The sequence below is a fragment of the Emydura macquarii genome, unplaced genomic scaffold (genome assembly GCF_026122565.2).
Source record: "Emydura macquarii macquarii isolate MOO-44397 ecotype Brisbane River unplaced genomic scaffold, CSIRO-AGI_Emac_v2 contig_1119, whole genome shotgun sequence".
NCBI classification, from domain to species: Eukaryota; Metazoa; Chordata; order Testudines; family Chelidae; genus Emydura; species Emydura macquarii.
Window position 1 is genome coordinate 21,775,726 of NW_027131256.1, and position 21,251 is coordinate 21,796,976.

Genomic DNA, 21,251 nt, shown 5'->3' on the forward strand with positions numbered 1-21,251 from the left:
TAGCATATTTAAAATGGATGCATCAGTGGCACAGACATGCTAGATCAGTGGTTCTTAATCTTTCCAAACTACTGTACCCCTGAAGCCTGAGTCCCACCCCCACGGGGCTGAGGCATGTAACTTAGTTTCATGGCGCCCCTGTGGCTCCAGGCAATTGCCTTTCTTGCCACCCCCAATACCAGCTCTGCACTTGCGACCCCTCTAAACCCCCAGGTTGAGAAACACTGTGCTAGATGTTTGAAATGCATGCAGCATCTTCTTGTCTTCCTGGGTTTCATTTCAGAATTGAGTTCCACCATTAAAACAAATGTGCAGAACCCACCCACCAAGCTATATGATTTAATTTTGTTGTTTCTGAGTGTAGTTAATTCCAACAATTGCAGTCATAAATCATAAACATTTTCCGGGGCCAGCAATGACTTCAAATTCCCTCCCAACTTGTAATCCAATTTCTGATCTTTGATGCTTGCTTCAGAATACCCCATTGTCTGATACAGGAACACTGCAAAATCTTAGCATCAGAGCTTGCTATTTTTAAGTTTGTAAGTCAAAATTCACCATTCAGATGAAAAGAAACCGCCCTCTGAGATGTACCATGGGACTAAAAGTATCTACAGAGACAACTAGTTAAGTGGTCAGATGAGAAGGAGGGGAAGATGATCTTGTACTGAAATCTCAGGGTTAGGACTTGAGAGATCTTGGTTCTCTTCTATCCCAGGCTCTGCTAGACTCCCTCTGATCAAGTCACTTAACCTCTCTCTGCCTCAAATCCCCATCTGTAAAATGGAAATAATGGGCTTAATTCAGCCTTACTGTAACTCTGGAATAAAAGAGATCTAAGAGAGATTAATTTGGTCCAATTATACTTACCATACCTACCTTACAGAGGCATCGTGCAGCAAACATCTCAGTAGAAAAAGTTGTGATCCAAGAGCAGAGGTCCTATAGAAGTGTTCACTGTTTTGATAAAGATAATATGCCTGCTAAGACCCTCCCTTTCAAAGACCTTATAACCTCTTATCAAATGGAAAATATAAAAACCACAATGGCAACATAATAAAAACCACCACATGAGGGAAATATTGATGCCCCAAAAGTCCAGAAATGTAAGTCTTTCCTAATCATCCTTTGTCTTGTCTACAAGAGCTAATGACTCTCCATGAGCAAAGATTGTATGGCTTCCTTGGGGAGTGGAGTTTCAGACTCTATGAAATGCTGAAAGTTTACTGCAGCAATATGGTTGAGATTTTACATGCACAAAAGTTGACGTATACAAGGATATGATTATTGTGGGAACAATAAGTTTCCCCCCTGTTATATAATTTGAGGAGTAAAATGTAGCACTGTACATGTTGCTTTATAGTGCAGGGTGTATGTACAGTATCACCCAGTTACAGCTCATTATGGACTTAAACCTTAAAACTGGCTTTGGCTGTTCTTGCTACTGTGAAGGCTGGCCTAAAGGGACAGCTGAGAATTCCCCCTGACAGAAGAGAGTTGCTAGTGGCTGTTCACTTCCCCCACTCCATGTAGGGAATGTTTCAGGATGAGGAGGGGGCATGGCACAGATGGGACTAGGCAGGGATGAGTAGATGGGACTCTGGCTGATCCTGGATGGCACACCTGGTTCCATACTAAACTATTTCAATTGCCTTAACTTTGAGCAACCCTGAGGCTGCTCTAAATTATACCAGAGACTATTTCAACCCTCAGCCATCCTAGGACTAGGGGGGCAGCATGGTGGCTTAGTCACCTATTCGCTCCACACAACTGCACTCCATGTAAATTTGGTGCACTAAGGATCTGTTATCCCACTGTCTGAATTTTCTGACTTCAGTTCATATACAGTTTCAATGTGGTGGGAAAATGCTATAAGCAGACAAGGGATTAAATATAGGCTAATATGTTGATGATAATAGTTATTTATAAATAGTTACTATGAAATGCTGCATCATGTTTCTTGGATGTTGCTTGGTAACTCCACTGGGAATGATGTGATACCACCCTGTTATCTTCTGATAACTCTGTAAATACTCCATGTTACCAGTGAGTCCTATGTCTAATATGCCGTGCAATATTTGTATTTATGAATTGTTTTTTTTTCCATAGGGCAGAGTAAACAGAGATATGGCTGTACACTTTTTCCTCATCTTATGTCTATGCATATCCACTACTTGCATGTGTTCCTCCAGGATTCTGCCTTTGATAGGGAGCCTCCCATAATTTGGAGTAGATGGGTGACTGATACTGCTGATGCAATTGTATCCTATCAGTCCTGGCTGGAACTAGTTGATTTTTCTCTGTATATCTTGTTTGCTAATGCAAAGACTTCCAGTGCCCTCTTTTTCAATAGAAAGTTTTAAATCCAAATAGTCACACTGGTCTTCTGTGGACTAGAATCATAGACTTAGCACAACTTCTCATCAGTTGTAATGGTTTCAGCCACACACTGGAATTGCATACAACTTTCTGATGTTTCCAACATACTAAAACTTGTTGCTCAAGTTAGGGGACTCTGCAGTTCTAGACATAAATTAAATATAAAAATCTATATTAATACAAGATTAAGATGATAAGATAAAATGTATGAAAAGTCCAGAAAATAATGTCAAGGGTTCTTGGAATTTACCCACATTACACATTCAAAATATTTCCCATGTCTAATTAGACTGTTTAAATACATACCTTTATGTGCATAACTTTATACTCTGTGGGTTGAGTCTTCACTCGGAAGAAAGGTGTGTTTTTAACTCAAGTAGCTAACATGAGGTAAAATCCTAGTGAAGACAACAGTTTGGAGTTTTCATAGGAATGAAGAGGTTGAGGCAAACTCTAGGCTCCTCCATAGTCTTTAACTCCACCTGCTAACTCATGAAAATGCCATACTGCCTTGTCTTCACTAGGATTGTACCTCATGGTAGTTTACTCAAATTAAAACGCACTTTTTATTTGTAGTGAAGACCAGGCCTGTGTGCAATGTGGCAAATTAATAATATTATGAGAACCGTATCTTTTCCATTTCCACGCATTCGTGTCTTTAAATTTCATAACCTCAACATTTATATGAGATTCTGTAGTTAATTTTTTGTGCATTTTTAATAGTCTTGGCAGTGAAGTGAAAGTTGTAGCTACTGTTCCACTGTCTGATGTCACAGAAGTAGGACTTTATTAGGTTTTGCTAAAATCTTAGCAGATGCCTATTGAGCATACTCAGAAGAGTTTATTTTCAATCACTGACAATTTTTTTGCTCGTTAATTCATCCTCCCTGCAACATAGGTTCTTCCTCACTGAGGACTACTCTCATTACAAGACTGGAGTTTTTTGTTTAACTGTTTTTTTAGTTTTTTAGTGAGCTAGTGAGACATTAATAAAGTCTCAGCCAGAGTTCTCAAACATTTTGAAGTCATGAATTTGTTACAACAGAGCAAAGTTTCATGACCCCCCACTCCTCCCACCCCAGCTACTCATCGAGAGAAGAAAGGTTGTCATGGTCCTCTGAAACTGTTTCTGACCTCCCTTGGTTGAGAATATCTGATCTGAGCTTTCTCCCCAGTCTGGTTGTTCTAGGGATTTCCCCTGCAGTAAACCTCCATCCTTGCTCCTAGTTCCTTCTGCCTCTGAGAAAGAAAGAAAGAAAATGAGAGTGTGCATGTGCTTGTGTGTCTAAGCCTTTTTATATTCCTTAATTAGAAACCCCCCATGATCTAATCCCACTGTGACTCAGCAAAAATGCCTCTGCATATATTTGCAGGGTCTCAGCACCTGATATTGGGATGACTCAACCAAAAAGCTCTGCATATGCATACTGAGTCTTAAAATCTGTCACCCTGTTACAGTCCCTTAGGCTGCTAACACTTTATTGGATCAACAAAGGAGCTGTGTGCAGTCATGAGATCTTGGCAACAGTGATTAAGTTAAGCAGAGAAAGTGTACGTGACAAAGACCAGCTGTGTGCAAAATGATGGCCATGCCCATTTTAATAATCATCTGGAACAACATTAATGTTAGGGGGAAACCAAATATCAAAGAGCCAGAGTACACATGGAATCCAACCAACTTTATGCCTTGCGACAGAAGAATTCTAAGATAAAAATGCTTCCGCAAAAGCAGCACCTGTGAGAACATCGAGCTGGCCTGAGTACAAAGCACTCATATCTGCTGTCATTTGTGTTACCTTCTTCTGGAGGACGCAAGTGTTCAAGTTCCTGGTTTCCGATTATGATAGCACATGGTCTGAATGACAGACAGGCAGTATTTAGCCAATATGTACCATTACTTCTTGCTCTGGGAAATGCACTGACCTTGACAGACAGATGATGGCTTCAGGGAAAGGATAAGAAATTCACACTGATGAAGTAGAAGGGGGTGGCTGTTACAGCCACATGAGTTTCTGTACTTCACAATTTCCTTCTTCCCCAGAGCCTCCCCTCCCCTCTCTGCCCTGGAGTTGCCAAAAATCCACCAGCTCCCCTCCTTGGAGGACTGTCTGGAATACGAGCAGCAGTGATATAAATAGCTGAACTCAACACTTTGCACTAACTTTTCCCACAAAAAGGTGACAGGAGGATGCTGGCCCTGCAGGATGTTTCTAAAATTAGTGGAGAGACGATTATAACAATGCATCTGCTCCATCTCTCTGCTCTCACTTCTCCTCTGTACATGGCACCGACCGTGATATGGACACAGTGACCATGCATATTCAGAGAAATTCTCAGGCAAATATTCATTTGTCCACCAAAAGTCTGTCAATTGGAGCTGGAGAAAGAAAAGAAAATAGTGGCTTCATCTCTTATATATCTGACATTTGGTTGGAGTGAGTCGGGAGGAGTAGGAAGAGGGAGAATGGGGATGTCAGGGAAGTGGAAGATCATACTCCAGATAAAAATTGGCAGAATGCAGTGTCCCCCTCTCCCAACATGCACCCTGAGAGAACCATTCCCTCAGTGGGGAGGATTTTCAGTTGTCCAGTTACAGCCAGACTCTCTACATAGGGAGTGAGAATCTGACCCTTCATGTCCTGTAGAGGTGCTAATCACTTATAGGCCATTCACCCACAGAGAGCTCTTTTAGATCTACAGATCCCATCACAGACTGACAGAGCTCAGATAATAACACTTTTCCATAGTACCTTTCATCTGTGTATCTCAAAGCTCCATGTAATTAAGCCTCATAACACACTGTGAAGAAGATAGGTACCATTGTCTTCGTTATGGAGATGGAGACTTTGAGGTGGAGAGTGACTAAGGCCCAGATCCTCAAAGGTACGGAGGTGCCTAACTCCCACTGAAATCATAGGAGTTAGGCACTCCATACCTTTGAGGATGTGGGCCAAAGTGGCTTGTTCCCAGCCACACAGTGAGTCAGAGACAGAACTGGTGATGGAACCCAGGAGTCCTGACTTCCAAACCTATGTACTAATCTATACACTGCCCTGCTTCTCTCATGACAGAGACCTCTGCTTTAACAGGTCCAATCACAAACTTCAGCTAAGGCTCAGCCTGGGACCTGGTGGTCTCTAGGCACTAGGAAGAGATTATTTGAGGTGAGCTAACAGGGACTACCACCCCGCCTCCCCAACAAATGCACTGGCTAAGCCAGTAAGGAGCTCATCTCAAGAGGATGTCACTTGTTGCATATTTTACAGGCCACAGATCCAATCAAAGTGACATAAAGACAGAAGTGATCCTTTCTTTCAGGAATATATTCAGCCTGCATCCACTGGATGTTTCTTTTCTGCAGTGCCGGGGTCTGGAATGGAGGGTTTCTCCCATCTGTGTAGGTAATCCACCTCCCCATGAGGTAGAAGCTAGGTCAATGGGAAAATTCTCCTGTTGACCTAGTGCTGTTTACACCGGGGGTTAGGTTGGTTTAACTGTGTTGTTTAGGGGTATGGATTTTTCACAGTCCTGGGCAACTTAGTTGTACCAACCTAATTTCCCAGCATAGACGAGGCCTTTTTTGAGAGGTCAACCTAGTTTTCTTTACCAAGAAATGCAATGAAACAGACTGGTTCCCAGGCTTTGTGCCAATAATCAGATCTGAGCACAGATCTGGACCAGCCTGGTTCCCAATCGCTGTTGCTAAATAGAGTGTACTTGTGTGTTCACTCAGGTTCCCTTCCAATCCCTGTGGCCAGGCTTGTGTGTAGGTCAGATGGCTCTCCACTCTCTAGTCCCTCTTCTCAGTTCACTGAGGCTTGTGTGAGGATCACACTGATATCTGGCCCCTCAGCTCTGCTTGCAGTTATAGAGAGCTCATTATTCCTTGCTTGATGAAGAGTCCTTTCCTTTCACACTCCAAATGTGGAACATCTCAAAGTTCACCAAAAAAAAAAAAGAGAGTGAAAAGATAAGGGATTTTAATCATCTCTCATCTCCTGCATACGTGTACACACAAACACACCCTCTAGGTGGGTACATCAGGCATATGTCATAAACATAAGGCAGCCTTATGCAGAATATTTTAATCTGAAGAGTTGGTGGAAGTTTTAGACTCTCTTCCAGTTGCTGAGTTAAATGGCTCTGAGTATTATTGTTTGGTCCAGCTGTGGAATCTGATGTTTTCTGTTCTTAATCAATGTAGAATCATACATTAACAGAGCCAAATATTTGGGAGCAAACTCAGCCCTGGGTTAGCCCAGCTGAATTCAGAGGAGTAACATCAAGAATGAATCTGGCCCATAGTGTTTTAAAACCTTGTTTTAAAAGAATATCAAATTACAGGCGGGGTGGAAGTGTCTAATGCAAATTTACTTTCTACTTCCTCTACAAAATCTCTGAAATTCTCAACTCAGTCACAGTCTGTACTGCTAACATCATGGTCCGTGTTAACTCTCAACATAAGTGATGTGTAGCAATTTTGGACAGCCATTTCCATTGAGAACAAAGTTTGGATGCAATTTGTGGGTGGTTTATTTTGTATGATCTCTCTATCTCTCTCTCACTCACACACATACCCTCCCGCCCCCATGTTAAAGTATATTTTTAAGGTTGCAAAGTCAACCACTCAAAAGTTAGGAAATGACAATATTAAGGTGGTCTGTGCGTCCTTCATTCAGCCCTCTTGTGTTTGCATTGTAATTAATTACATGATCATATATTATGATTTCTCCAGGACCTCTGCTTCCCTCAGTGCTCAGGATGGATGGTGCTCACTTTATGGAAAGCAATTCGATATTTTGTTTCATCGTTTTTCAGTGTATGGTCATATGCCTTTTTTACTGCACATTATTCAAATCCTGCTCTGAAGACCATTATCATTTCATTGTGGGCTTTTCTATGGTGGTCATCACTCTAGTTTTCACAAACACTGATGAATTTATCTTCATAACATCCCTGTGAGGTGAAGAGGTAGTATTATCCCCATTTTACAGATGGGGAACAGAGATAGAGAGAGATTGAGGCTAATTTTGGCCTCAAATTTTGGGGTCCCAATTTGAGAAACCTAGGGCCTACTTTTTCAGCGGCATAGCACTTCATATGCTCAAAGCACAGTTCCCATTGACTTCAGTTGCTTCAGCTTTGTGTGCTCAGCACCTCTGTAAGTCAGACATGAGGGCCTCAAGTTGGGCACTCAGAAAATGAGGAACACAGAAATAGTGACCATCTGTGAAAAGTCTGGTTTAAGTGACTTGTCTAGCATTGTATGATAGAAACTTTGTGGCAGAAGCCAGTATAGAATCCAGTTCTCCAGGGCAGCATTCAACTGTCTTAGCCATGAGACTGGCCTTTTTTCTCCTGCCATCCCCTGCCTTATTCACCACACACCTTCCAGCTTCTGCATCAAATAAATCAAGTGTCCTCCAAACACCAGCCTCCTTCACTACCCCACCCAGCATCATCCCTAGAGCTGCTCTGTCCTATGCACTGAGTTGGCAAGGACCCTCTTTTTCATTCCGGATGAAAAATAAAATTCCATATGAAAAATTCCAACCAGTTCAGCTCTCAAGGCATGTCAGTAATAGCACAGTCAGTGCTGCCATACAAAGAGGGACAGAAGCACAGGTGTAGCAAAGCTCTCTCTGGTTCCTCTGTTAGGAGAGGAGGAGGTTGACCCCTTATTCCTTTACAGATACAAAAGGCAGTTTTTTATATGTGTATATACCCATTACTTATGGTATGGATATAAGTATTTCTTTGTTTCAGGAAAGCTCTGGAGTGTGGAGTGTTGTTCACAAAGATCTCTCTGTTTTCTGTCAGTAGCCAGAAAATTGACTTTTTCCCCTCTTTGTACATTCTGGTTCTAAAGATCAATGTTTGGCTGGTGCTTCCTCAAGGCCATTTCTAATTTTAAGACTTTGTCCTCATGTCTCACACAACAGCACCCAAGGCGTGCAACATATGCTCTGAAATACGCTCCCTGCCGACCATGCTGGACTGCTGAATTACTCATTCTTGCTAATCTATTTTCAATGCATTGTGATAAGTCAGAAAACAAGGACAAATGAGCAGAATGTATGAAATCTATGTGAAGGTCAAAAAGGAAAAAGGGGTTGGGTAGGAAGTCCTGCATTTTCTGGTAAACTTCAAAATCCTTCTAGCAAAGCATTAGAATTCCATATCCCAAAGTATTGAGAGAAAATATAAAATAGGGAGGGGGGAAAAATAGCTGATGCTTATATTTGCAGAAGTGTTTAGCATAGTTCCCAAGTGAACAGAGCTTCCGAGAGTCGGATCAGCATTTTGAACTCTGAACCCTCAGGAATTCTCTCAAACTAGCAGAATCAAAAAGAAAGAAAGAAAGAAAGGGGGGGGGGGGAGTGTTGTGTTATCTCCTCTGGGTTGAGAATTTCAGAAAAAGAGCCAATACATAGTTGCTTGGTTTATACTGAAAATGTAGCAACAGTGTGGGATTTTAGATTAACTGGCAGAAACACGTACACCCCCTCCCCCTTTATTCACAGATTTAGGACAGCATAGGCAGGAGCAATGCAAACCATCCACTCAGGCCGTGTGTCCCCCCCCCCATGCAATTTACCCCTAACTCGTAGAAACCCCATCGTTTAGTGGTGAGAAAGGAGATCAGTTGCTGTGGCCCATTCAGTCCAAGGGTGTCTTTTCTGAATTTTGCCAGCAAGGCTGTTGATTTAGTCCTTTACTATGTGTCTGTTTATTCTCTTTCAACTGGATCGAGACATCTACTCAGTTTAGACAGGCCACTGAACTGCCATCAAAACTTCATGAAGTCCACTAGGGACTTCGCTATTGCTATATTGATTTTATATGGAAGGTGTTCAGATACGATTGAGTGAGTGAGTGAGTGAGTGAGATTACATGGGGTCACTACAAACTTTTGACTGGATTGGACCCAGCAATTAGGAGATGAAAGGTTCTATCTCCCATGACCAAGCCCTGTCACTAGATCTCCCACAGTGCGAAGGATAAGGGCAACAATTTCAAGCTGGTTATATGTTGAAAGCTATTTCTATAATACCACAAATATTCAATATTAAAAGGTAAACACAATGCAAGAATTAAAAAATCAGAGCTATTAATGAGAATGGAAAATGCAGTGTGTTCGTCTCTGTAAGTCTTTATGGTTATCAGTTTTTAACTGGATTTGCTGGGATCAGGGTTTGAACCAAGAGAAAGTTCAATGAACAAAGGGCTCACAGCCCCGAGTTACTGCACATCACACACAATACATGTGATAAGGAGACTTTAAAGAGGTGGCACTGTACATTTCCATTGCTCTCCCTAGGAATGTCATGCAGCATTCTCATGCTTCATGTAACCGCGTAGTTGGGATATGACACTCTCAAGGATATGAAACTGGAACATTTTTAAACCATTCAGCATGCATTAGAAGAAAGCTGCTCCCCACTCTACCGTGTTTATACATTTATACATTGGAATCCTCTCATAGCAAGGAGTTCCCCTCAGCCCCCGTCCCAGGACTGCTTTGCTACAAGCTGAGTACCAGTACTGCAGTCTGCACTTTTCACTGTAATGAAGCTATTTGAGGCTTTCATTCCACCTCATTGAGATTTATCCCCGCTCGCTACCAGCAGGTTCCTCTGTAACTTTTGTAGTTGTTTGTAATGGAAGGAGTTACATTTTCAGAATGTCCATAATTATCCTTATTAATAGTCTGGATGTTATAGAAATAAATGGAAACAAGAATGCGTGTGTCCAATTTCTTAGTCATTTTATGGCTACCCTTATCTTCACCCCCCGCCCACATTTCCCCTTGATTCTAGCAATGTGACTTCCCTTTGATACCTCGGCAGTGCTATTATTTTTTCTAAATGACGTTTTTACTTACCTGATGTTTGATATCTCTTCTCTGGTCTCCTCCTTCTTCCTGGGGCTCTTTCTTCTTCTTCCTCTTCTTCTTTTTTGCTCTTCTTTTCAGTTGTTCTGTATTCCTTCAATCTTTCTCTCGCTTGTCTCCTTCTTCTCCACCCATTTTCTCTGTCTGTCTGTCTCTCATTTGGTGTCCCCCCCACTTTCTCTCTGCCTTTCCTCTTCTTTCTCTCCACCTACTCCCTTTCTCTGTCTCTCTCTCCCCCCACTGGGCCTCTCTGTCCCCTCTCCACTCTCTCCCCCCACTTTTTTCTGTCCCTTGCACTTTCTTTTTCTTAAATCCTATTATCCATCTTTCTTTTTTAAAAAAATATCAGTTTCATGTGATTTTCTCCATTCTTGGTCTTTTTCTGTCACTCTTGTCTGTTCCTCACTTCAGACACGCTGCACTGACTGCTGGCTTCACACTGTCCCTTCCAATTGCCAATACACATGTTACATGCACCTCCTCTCTGAGATAACAAGCCCTGGTTTCAAACCTTCCTTTAAATTAAAAGAGACGGGGCTGCCCCCTCACTTATCCCAACCACATTCAAGGAAGTTCCTGTGGGATCAAAACTAAAGAGAGAGCTAGGTGGTGGTTTCTGACTCCTTTATTAAAGCCCAACCAATCAAAAGCTGAGTTTCTGTGTTGCAGGCGGTCTCTTATTTAATGCCAAGAATGCCTTGCACACAAGAAAAACAAAATAAATATTCTAAATATAAATACATGCACAGCTCCAAAAGTTAAAATAAACCCCAAATGCAGTATGCTTCCTTTGGAGCACAGGAACGTAGAAAATACCATGCCAGCGCAGACCGGCCCTGCACTCCAGAACCCCATCTCTGACAGTGGCTGTTTCCAGAGGATGGTGCAAGAAACCCCTTTCTGGACAAACATGGAATGACCTGCCCACAGGGGACATGTCTTCCTAACATCTTTACTTAGAGGTTTGCCTTTTGTCCTAAAGCATGAGGGTTTTTATCCCTTCTAAAAATGTTTTCATCGTATCTGATGTTGGATGTGCTCATTACCAATACTCATGTCTAATTCCATCATTCATTTCGACTTAAAGCTTGGCCTCAGTGGTGAGAAGAAATGCTGAGATTCCAGCCAATCTGAACTATGGCTGCTGACAGAAAACAAAGCTGATGAATGTCTGATGTGAGCTTTGGCTAAAGAAAACTATACTCTGCCAAGTGGTTTCACCATATGCTTTCTTTGGTAGCTTTCCTTCCCTCCCGTGATCCCAAATGTAGTCAGAAGTAGTTTTTTCCCATCCGTATTATAAAGCCACACTGATCCCTACGTGCTTACCATATCGGCTAAAATAGATCAAGTCATTTGAGAAGTGAAGGTGTTCTTGTGAACTGAGTGCAGGGCCAAGAACCAGGAACTCCTAAATTCTAATCCCAGCTCTGCCACTGATTTGCTGTGTGTTCTTGAGCTGCAGACTTAACCTCTGGGTGCTACATTTCCTCTTTATAGAAAAATCCTATGCAATAGAAATTGATAACCTTTCTATAGGTTTTTTGAACTATTGTATATGATTAAATAGACAATTATATACCTGCTGTGGAATTCTATTGTTTGGACGGGGGAAAAAACCTGTAGAAAGGAGAACAATATTAAATTCTTTAGATTATTAGGGGTAATTTCTATAGAGCCTTATTCAATTTCCATAGAGCCCTATTGGTTTATCTCTATGAATTTCTATGGGATTTTTTCATATAGGCACATCTATATGAATGAATAATTTATGACTAATATGGACCTAGCTCACCAGGGCAGTTTTAGGATTGATATGTTGATGCTTGTAAAGTGATTTCAGTTGGCTCGAAAGGTGTAAAGTGTTGTTGCTGTGTATAATATGGCTGTATTATAACTCAGACTGCCCCTTTGCCTGGTGGTACTTTACTGTACACTCGGAGTGAGCTGCTCTGCTTTTCCTGGCTTAGTTCTTTGTTTTTCTCACCCTAAAACTGAGCCAGGAGGATGCACTCTTCTTTGGGTTGATCTATAAACCAAGATGAGATCCGGTTCAGCTAAATGAATGCAGGGAGTTTCTGTGATGCTATATATGTGTGTGTGTATCATGTAAGTTATGGGGCTGATTTTGTCATATTATGCAGTCACAGCTGGAGAGAGAGAATTTGGGAGTGAATCCTCCCTCAGACAAGGGGCAATAAGAAGCGCAGTCCATAGATTACCTTGTGTAGCCTGCAGATTTCTCTGCATTGCCCTATCAGAGCTACCAGATCTCACCCAGAAAGAGGCCAGAACAAGATTCTGAGCAGAATATCAGCACAATGGCTTTTTTTTTTTTTTAAAGCATTGACCCATCTGTAGTTAATGGGAATATTTATCCTGTGCCGTAGACTTCAAATAAATCAACTAAACCAATACAAAGTCTGGGTCCATTTGAAAATGTTTGCAAGTACACAGTGCAGGTGAGACTCATGCATTTGAAGGGGGCTCACACTCAAAGGAAATACTCTGTGAAACATGTGCTCGGTTGTTTCATGCAGGGACATGTGCTCTGTTGAGCACCTGGTGGTTTTGCAAGGCTGTTCGAGGGGAGGGTAAGTAGTTCTCTGAGGCTCTTGCTTTCAGGAAAGAGAGGGGGCCTGTTACACCAGAAGAATATATCTTCTCTCTCTATCTTTTCTACACAAGGGAATTTTAGGGGGAAAAAAATTCCAACCTGGGCTACCACCGATGGTAGCACCAGTAGGACCCTTTCTGTAGCCACGGCTCTCATGGCTTCACCACTATGTCAATTAAACCTGCTCCTCAATGTGATAAAAATGCAGAAATCCATTAGAACCTTGTCTATAATGGGACAGTGCTGCCAGGTGTTATTTTTCCCTCCCTAAAGTTCCCTGATGTAGATGTGACAAAAGGAGAGCTTTTTTCCTGAGGGCTGGCCGTCTGAGTACTGTACAGTTGTGGAGGCATCTTCAACCTCAAAATACAGTTCTCGGGGCAGACTGTCCCCCTGAGCATTGCAGCAGTGTATGATGATAAAACCCCGAGAGCCAGGTGAGCCATTTTTTATAATCATGTTTATGCTTTTAGTATAAAATCTTAAATGTTTTGAATTCAGCAAGATGTTTTTCACCCAAATCTCTCCCTGCCCCAGAATATCAATCCAAGACAGACACAGCAAAGAAAGGTGAGGCACAAGTATGTAGTTTCATTTAAGTTCAGAAACAAAGTCTTAAACTATAAAAACCAGGGCAGATTTCCATCTCTGTAAGCCAGAAGTGAACATCTTTCCTAAAGTGAATGGTTAGCTGCAAGCCTTGTTTTAGCTGTAAAAAGTATTGCATTGTTTCTTCTGCTGCTGCTGGTACTACTTACGACCTTTCACCTCCTTAGCATCTCAGAGCATCTCAAAGCATTTTGCAAACATTTAATTGGATTAAGCCTCACAGTGGTCCTATGAAGGTGAGTGTTGTCCCCATTTTACAAACGGGGAAACTAATTCATGGAAGGGCTAAGTGATTTTCCCAGGCATTCAGCAAGTCATTTGCAGGGCCCAGAGCTGAACCCAGGAGTCCTGACTGCCTATCCCAGGTTATAGGCACCAGACACTGCTCCCTGTCTTATAAATATATACACTCTGGTTAAATCAATAACCATCTCACACAAGCATGTTATTTCAGCGTAAGAAGAAGAAAACCATAAACTGTTACCTCTTTCTGCTGATTCTGGACAGGTGGAGGGAGCAACACACAATGCAGGGAAGTGAAGGTAACTATTAGCTTTGGCACAGACTCAAGGGCAGGCTGGAAGCCTCTCTCCGCTAGTGTCCAGTGCTCAGTAGGGTTTCTTGTCTGAGGACGTGCCCTTTAAATGGGGCAAACAAACCCCAGATGGCTCCTGGAACACAGCCTCTTGTAGTCTGACACTAGCTGACTGACTGGAGATTCCCTAAAGCTTGAAGGAAATAAGCTGGGGGTTCCCAGCTCCTATGCTCTGCCTGATATGCACTGGCAGCTGTCTGCCTACTGTTCTTTTAAAGAGTTGTCGTGGATCGGGATATAAATGTGGTCTTACGCAGGCTGTATTGTAAGCAGCGACTTGGCCCAAGTTCAGCTCTTCCTCTGGCTCCCAGCTACTCTATTTTTAATGAAGGGTTTGGGGCTATCGGAAAGGAAGTCAAATTGTTTTAGGAAAACAATAGCAAAGCAACTAAAAGTTTATTAGCTTCCTCCCCAGAGCCTGGAACCAACTTGTCAAACTAGTAAAAAAGATGGCTGGACTATTTATTTAAAGGGCTAGCGACAAGCCTCACAATTACATTCCTGTTTATGTCTGTGAAAACAAAAGAAAGTTAAAAAAAAATCGAAGAGGAGCAGGCCTTTCTAGTCTCTGAAAAATGCAAGTAGGATTTAAGGGTGGGCAGCTCAGGGCAGTTGCTATGCTTATGGTGGAATTTTCGTGAATAAAGGAAGATCCACTCACACTTTTACAAGATACCATAAAAAAAATCTCCTCTCAGGTTGATATCTTCCATGCTAAATCTTATCTCAGCGTTTGCTTTTATTTAAAAGTTTGAGGGGAACATTTCTTCAGCCATTTTGAGCTATGCAAAGGAAAAAAAATACATTAGGCCAATCGCAGAGCCAAGAACAGACTCCTGGTCGCCAGAGTCACAGTCCAGTGCACTAGCCACTGGCCTATTAAAAATGTTTACATCACTCCAAACTAGCCGCAGCCAGCTTCTCCAGGTGGTGATTCCCACATATTGGTAATACAACTCCATTAAAGTCTCTGGAGTCACACTGGTATAAAGGAGTGGAGAGCCATGCCACTACATTTTCAAGCCTAAGACGTTCAGGTTGGCTAGCCCTCTCCAACCACTTTGACCGTTTGCACAGACAAGAGACAAGAATAAAAAAGGAACCAGGTTATAAACAGTTGCAAAAACTGTGTAACACAGAGAGCAGTAACGTTTGCCTGCGGGGCAAACTACTTAATTGTGACCTTCTCCTGCTGCCTTTGAACACAGTGATAAAACTCAACACTCGCTTCAGTGGTGCGGGAACGATTGCCTGAGAGACTGGTCCTGAAAGGTGCCGAGCCAGCACAACTGCAAAATTCTAGCACTCCAAACCATTGAGCAGCTCAAAACACCAGGGTTTAAAATTCCATTGTTCTCTGAAGTCTCGGACAATCTTCAGTCCTGGATCAATGACAGGACAGTGTGATCCTGTGTCTTTTGTTGTAGTCCACTAGGGCTAGACTTACCGGCAACATTTTATAAGAGAGCTGTGTGAGTATATGATATCTGGAAGATCACAAGATACTGGCTTTCAAAACTGCAATGACCTGATATACAGAAAAGGTATTTTGCTACAGGTTTAAAATATATGTTTACAATTTCTGTCACTCTGAGATCTTTACATCTTTTAAAGCAATGGTTCAACACAGCATTCCCATTCAGCAAAGCTCTTAAGCATATGATTAACTTTGAAGACATATTTCAAAGATAGTATTTGGTCCTGCCATAAGTGCGGCGGTCTGAACTAGATGACCTCGCGAGGTACCTTCCAATCCTCTGATGCTATGAAATCCCATTGAGTTCAGTGAGACTTAAGCAGGTGCTTTTATGCAAGCACCTGCTTAAGTGCATTGCTGAAGCATTGCTCTAAGAGCCTGCTTTATTGGCAGGGGGATACAGCAGATATTAACTATACAAAAATATTTCTAAAGTATTTTTGTTCTAAAATGTGCTACTGGCAAAACACATGATGGTGTGTGTTAGGGTAAATGTTTTATGTGCACTTGTTTGGAGTGACCTCTGTAACTTATTCATGACTTAGTCACTTACAAATAATGTAGTTATCCCAGACGTTTGGCTCTGAAACCTGTATACTGGTGCCACACTGCCATGTATTCTCTCAATATTAATCACTTAGGTGCTGGTCCTGCAAAAACTTGGGCATATGAGTAACTTTATATATGGGAATAGTCCTACTGTCTCTGATGGCACTTCTCATGTGGGTAAAGTTCCCAATATGCATAAATGTTAATTCATTTGTATGTCAGTTGTGATATATACTGGGCCAGTGCCCTCAACAAAGGGGTAGCAAAGTAGGATGATACTCCATGACTGGCATCATGAAGGCAGATGTGATCTCTTGGAAATGACGGAGTTGGCAGGTACTGCCAGCTAAATATACTTTGGGGATTCTAACTGTAGAGTTGACATCCGGAGGAGACCAGTGCCTGCCCGCTTCCCGGAACTCAATAGGCATTAGCTCTAGCACTGCAGGGTGCCAGATGGGAGCAGGGAAGAAGGCAGGATGGGGAGAGTGCAGAGGGGAAGACACACAGGAGTGAGATGTAAATTGCCTCACTTCAAAGAAAATGATTTTTGAGGTGGAAAAAAGAGGACGTGGAGCTTGCTCCACAACCATGATGATGAGCCCTGGTAGGGAGGTGGGAGACCCAAGATCTGATCCTATCCTGAACTCCGTGCTCTCGCTATAAGGACTGAAAGCTCTGGAGCCTTTCCTGATTGGAAATCTCTTGGGGAAAAATGATGAAAGAGTTTGACGAATACGCGGCATACTGCTGAACTGGCGGTTATGGCAGTAATGGCATTTCAAACAATTGCCCTGAAGTACAAGGAGTTCCTTTGACAGGGCATATTGCCCAAAGCCTGATTGCGATCTTTAGAAGCAGTTTTAAAGTGACCCAGTAGATTAAATTAAGAGCTATTTAATTGTACAAATCAATGAGAAAGGATTCTTATTTTCCACTATTTTTATTGGTGATTTTCGTGCTGGTGACAGCCTTAGAGACAGAACTCTTTTGTGAACAAAGCAGTTATACTATGGGAAAGTGCAGGTGCAAGCTTCGTGCTACCTAACCAATTTTTGTCAACCCTGAGTGACTGCCTCCAGGAATAAGAGTGTGCTTATTCTCCATGAGACAATTAATCTTTGGCCTGTCTCAGTGCCATAGTGCCGCTTGTGATGGTCTTTTTGGTGATGTGGACTGGGAACTGGACTAAGACCTCCAACCCTTTTCATGCAGGTTATTCAAGTTATCAGATGACACCACACCTGCCTCACCTGATAAGCTTTGATCACTACCAGCTGGGGCTGGATTCAAAGCACTAACCTAGAGGTGAAAATCTCTCTGTTCCATTACCAGTCCCTGGAGACCTCTGGTGACAAGGATTCTGAACAACTGTTCAATCTAGTTTCATACAGGTGAAGAATGCTGTGGGTATATTATTGAGAACTGCAGAGCATGCAATGCAGCAGTGAATGGAAGGTGACAGGAAGACACCCCTGACCAAAGACAGGAATGAATGGAAAGATATGATTAGAAAACTCCAGAAGCTTGAGCCACACGCTTAACAGTTCATACACTAGACTAACTTCCAGCAATGCTGTGGTTCCCAGCTCATAATATGGTGGACTTTAAAGGAGCTCATCATTACAGAGTCTGCTGAATTACTCTCTCATCCCAAGAGATGGCTCTACCATGTCAGCCGTAAGGTCCCCTGGCTGTGAGGGAAGCCTGCATTCCTGCTGCTTATGCACATTGTAGACTTCACCTTCCAGGGCTGTCAGTCTGGCACCAGCATTCACTGGGGGAAAACATGACAAGAAAACGAAAATTGAAAAGTTTTTTTAAAGCTCAGCAAAGGTTTGGATCCAGTTCTGCTTTCTGGGTGAGTGAAGGCTATTTTGGTCTGTTCATATTTTGTGCGAACCCGCTCTTCCGTCCTTATCTGTATTTCTGGGCACATTAGCCTTTATAGTAAAACACAACATTGGATCCATTTTCAATGGCCCCCCAACCAAACATTGCAAAAAAGAGCCTGCAATGGGTTAAGGAAACTGGGAGAATGAAGTTCCTGGATTTATATAGAACTCTTAATAATTAAAGGAGATTTCAAAGCATGATGCAGGAGGGATTGTTGGGAAGATTTGAATGATCTGTGATGGGCAGTTGCCTAGCATGGGGAATTCCTATGTTATATAATGGGCAATAAATGACTGGTTTGTTTGGAGAACTTCCTCACCCCTTACCCCTCACGGCTTTGCACTGTAGTGACCTTAATTGCCCAGAGAGAGCTGGATAGATTTTTTGTGCAACTTCTCAGGGTGGCTTTTTGCATGGCCTCAGGTGGTTGCTGCAGAGTAATGCTGGGAGTCAGTTTGTTCCCCTTGTGGGTGAATGTGCATCCTGCATCTGAAATCAGGAGGGAATATAGGGTGTGGTCCTGGGACCTACAACATCCAAAATAAAATGCACACAAACTTCATAACCATCACCTACATGTTCCTCTTGAGGGTTGTTGTTTTTGCATCTAACTGATTGTGTGACTAAAGTGGTACCAAAGTGGGCTGGTAGTCACATATGAACTCATACAGGAACTTGATGATAGCATTGGATTAGTTATTGATATTAGCTAAAGGGGGGGGGGTTGATTGGGGGCAGGGAGTTAAAAATCATTACAAGAAATTGATGTGACTAAGAAATTATTTCATTTCAGCTAAACTTCTCCAGGCAGTCCTCAAATATGCAATCCATCTTCTTGAGAGAAGCCTGTGAGAAAACATCAGTTTTGTTTAAAAAAAACAAAAACAAAAAATAAGAGGAAGTGTCGACTGAGTGTGAGACATCTGAGGTGATAAGAATGACCTTAACAAATCTTGAGAAAAGCTCTTTCCCAGTCTTGAGCAGTGATTTGTGACTCTGTGAGTGTGAGAAATCAAGAGGCATCAGCAGAGCATGATAGTGGGATAGATGGTTCTCACATGTGATATCCATGTGGACTAAGCTAGGGCTTTTCACATAATTAGCCTGTGTCGACCCCCAGCTTCTTCCAATGAAGGAAAAAAACTTCAGCTGGTTCTTCTAAGATCAAAGGGAACCCAAGACTGGTTTCAAAACAATGCACTCAGTATTTGGGAGTGTTGTCACCAAATCAGGGACACCACGGGATATGACCACAGAAAGGGCAATGGAAAATATAAATGGAAATGGTTCAAAGCCATGCAAAATTTTTCTCGCGGGTGGGGTGGAGGGAAAAATAGGAATTCTGACCATTTGCACAGGTCAGTCCCTGTGAAGAACTCATTTCCAGTCTCAGGAAAGATAACAATTTAACAGAGCACAGTAGGAGGAAGCTCTGAAATATGCCTCGTGCAACTGTGTAGCAACATTTGACTAACACCTGGTAAAGATTTCTTAAATAGTCTCATCTTCATGATCCTGTGTTTCTGCCATCAATAATTTTATGGCAATAATAGTGAGATCTGGCTGTAGACAGGGCCTTTCTGTGAAGGAATCTAAAGGATCATGAAGTGTGCTGATAGGAAAATGCCGAGGCCATGTGTTCCAATTATTGTGCTTAGATATCAGCATTTTTTCCCAGATTGTTTGGAACACATGGGAGATACTGTCTTGAGAGCTGTTGTTATGGCTATTAATGCCATTGGATACTTAAGGGATGAGAGATGGGAACCTCAGCAGGTTCAAAGATTCAGTTTAGATCCAGCGTGCAGAGGTTACAGTGTTTCTCCAAATTATGGAAACAATGGGGGTCTCCTACCATCTAGACCCACTAGAGCCACTTTCTCCCTCTCCCGCAAAAAGTCGTGAGAGCCCTTTTTCCCACTCCCAACAGCGTGGGAAATCTTTTTCCTTCCAGTTCCGACTCATGTCCCTTCATAAAGCCTGAACAAACCTTTCTATTTCTCTCCCTCCAGCTAGGTCATGTGACTCATCTCCCTGCCCATGGAATATGGCCCACAATGCTTAGTATAAAAAAAGATTCTTTGAGAAACCATACCCAATAGTAAGAAAATGGGGGAGTTATTTTACCCCACTGTGAATCAGATTTATACTCCTCCATGAAACTAAAATCAGTCAGTAACTCAGACACCAGAGTGATGGGCACTAGTACACAAACCTGGAGAGAGAGATAGTTAGTTAGCTAGAGTAACTTCAAAGGAATTGCAAGCAGGTCAGTGATGGTAAGTGCAGAATGGTACCAGGACTGCTGAATGGATGGCAATCTGCACTTTGCTGAAGTAGATGGATACTGGGTTTTTATTTGCAGTTCAACACACTTTAGAATTTGGTTCATGTGACCCAGGACCTCTTGGTATCAAGTGGCAGAGGGTAAAGGGGTGCATGAGGGTACAGGAAGCCCTGGATCTGGTCTCTACATAATAGTTCACTAAAGAGTGTTATGTAAGGTCTTTACTGAAAGCCTGTGTAATACATTTCACAATGATTATGATGAACTCTATGTGTGGATGTTACATAAGGAGATATGTATATGTACTGACAGTTATGCTTTTAAGATCTGTGAGTTTATCACCAGAAGGTAAACAAGTTTCTTTGAGGCAGGAGATGCTTATCTAGCTATCTGTAGATTGAGTAGTATATACTTCACACCTATTTACAGTCTGAGAAAAATTATAATCAAGTGAGCAAAATGCTAATCAAGAGATTGCGAAGTCTACAGGAGAGATTCTTGACTAGAAAATACAAGCAGTGGGGGTTTCCCTGTTTACAAAACAATGGATTGTTTGAATTGTATCTGGGGGTGCAGTGGTACATCCAGATATCTTTCACCTAGGGGAAAGGCTGCCTACTGGCTTATTTTATGAATGCAGGATCTCAGTTGGTCTGGCTGTTTAATGCTGAGAGAAACCCTTGGGCTAAACTAATCTTTATGAGACAGATAATAAGTCTCATTAGTAAAGTTTAGATTCTGGAAAGTGTGTTACGATTATTATGTTATTTTATTATATATTTTATATTTATATTTATTTTATATCTTACCATTTGTTTCCACTTATTCTACTTGCTTCTTCTCAAATCTCTGTTCTTTGTTTTCAGTAAGTGCTGTAAGTGGAGTGGAGCAGTGATCCTGAGGTGTAACTGGTAAGCTAAGGTGTACTGTTCCTTTAGGAATGGTGGT

The 21,251-nt window shown here is 42.1% G+C and overlaps 1 protein-coding gene across 3 annotated transcripts in view; it reads right to left on the minus strand.

The window, feature by feature from the left end:
• Positions 1-14,258, minus strand: part of GJA5 (gap junction protein alpha 5) — a 17,744-nt gene extending 3,486 nt beyond the window's left edge. Inside the window, exons 1-2 of one of the 3 annotated variants that reach the window (XM_067546322.1) lie at positions 13,984-14,258; positions 10,265-11,893 (exon numbers count right to left, since the gene is read on the minus strand). The gene's annotated coding sequence lies outside the window, so the exon portion shown is untranslated. The other 2 variants (XM_067546323.1, XM_067546321.1) reach the window with 2 other exon arrangements.
• Positions 14,259-21,251: the final 6,993 nt, after the last annotated feature.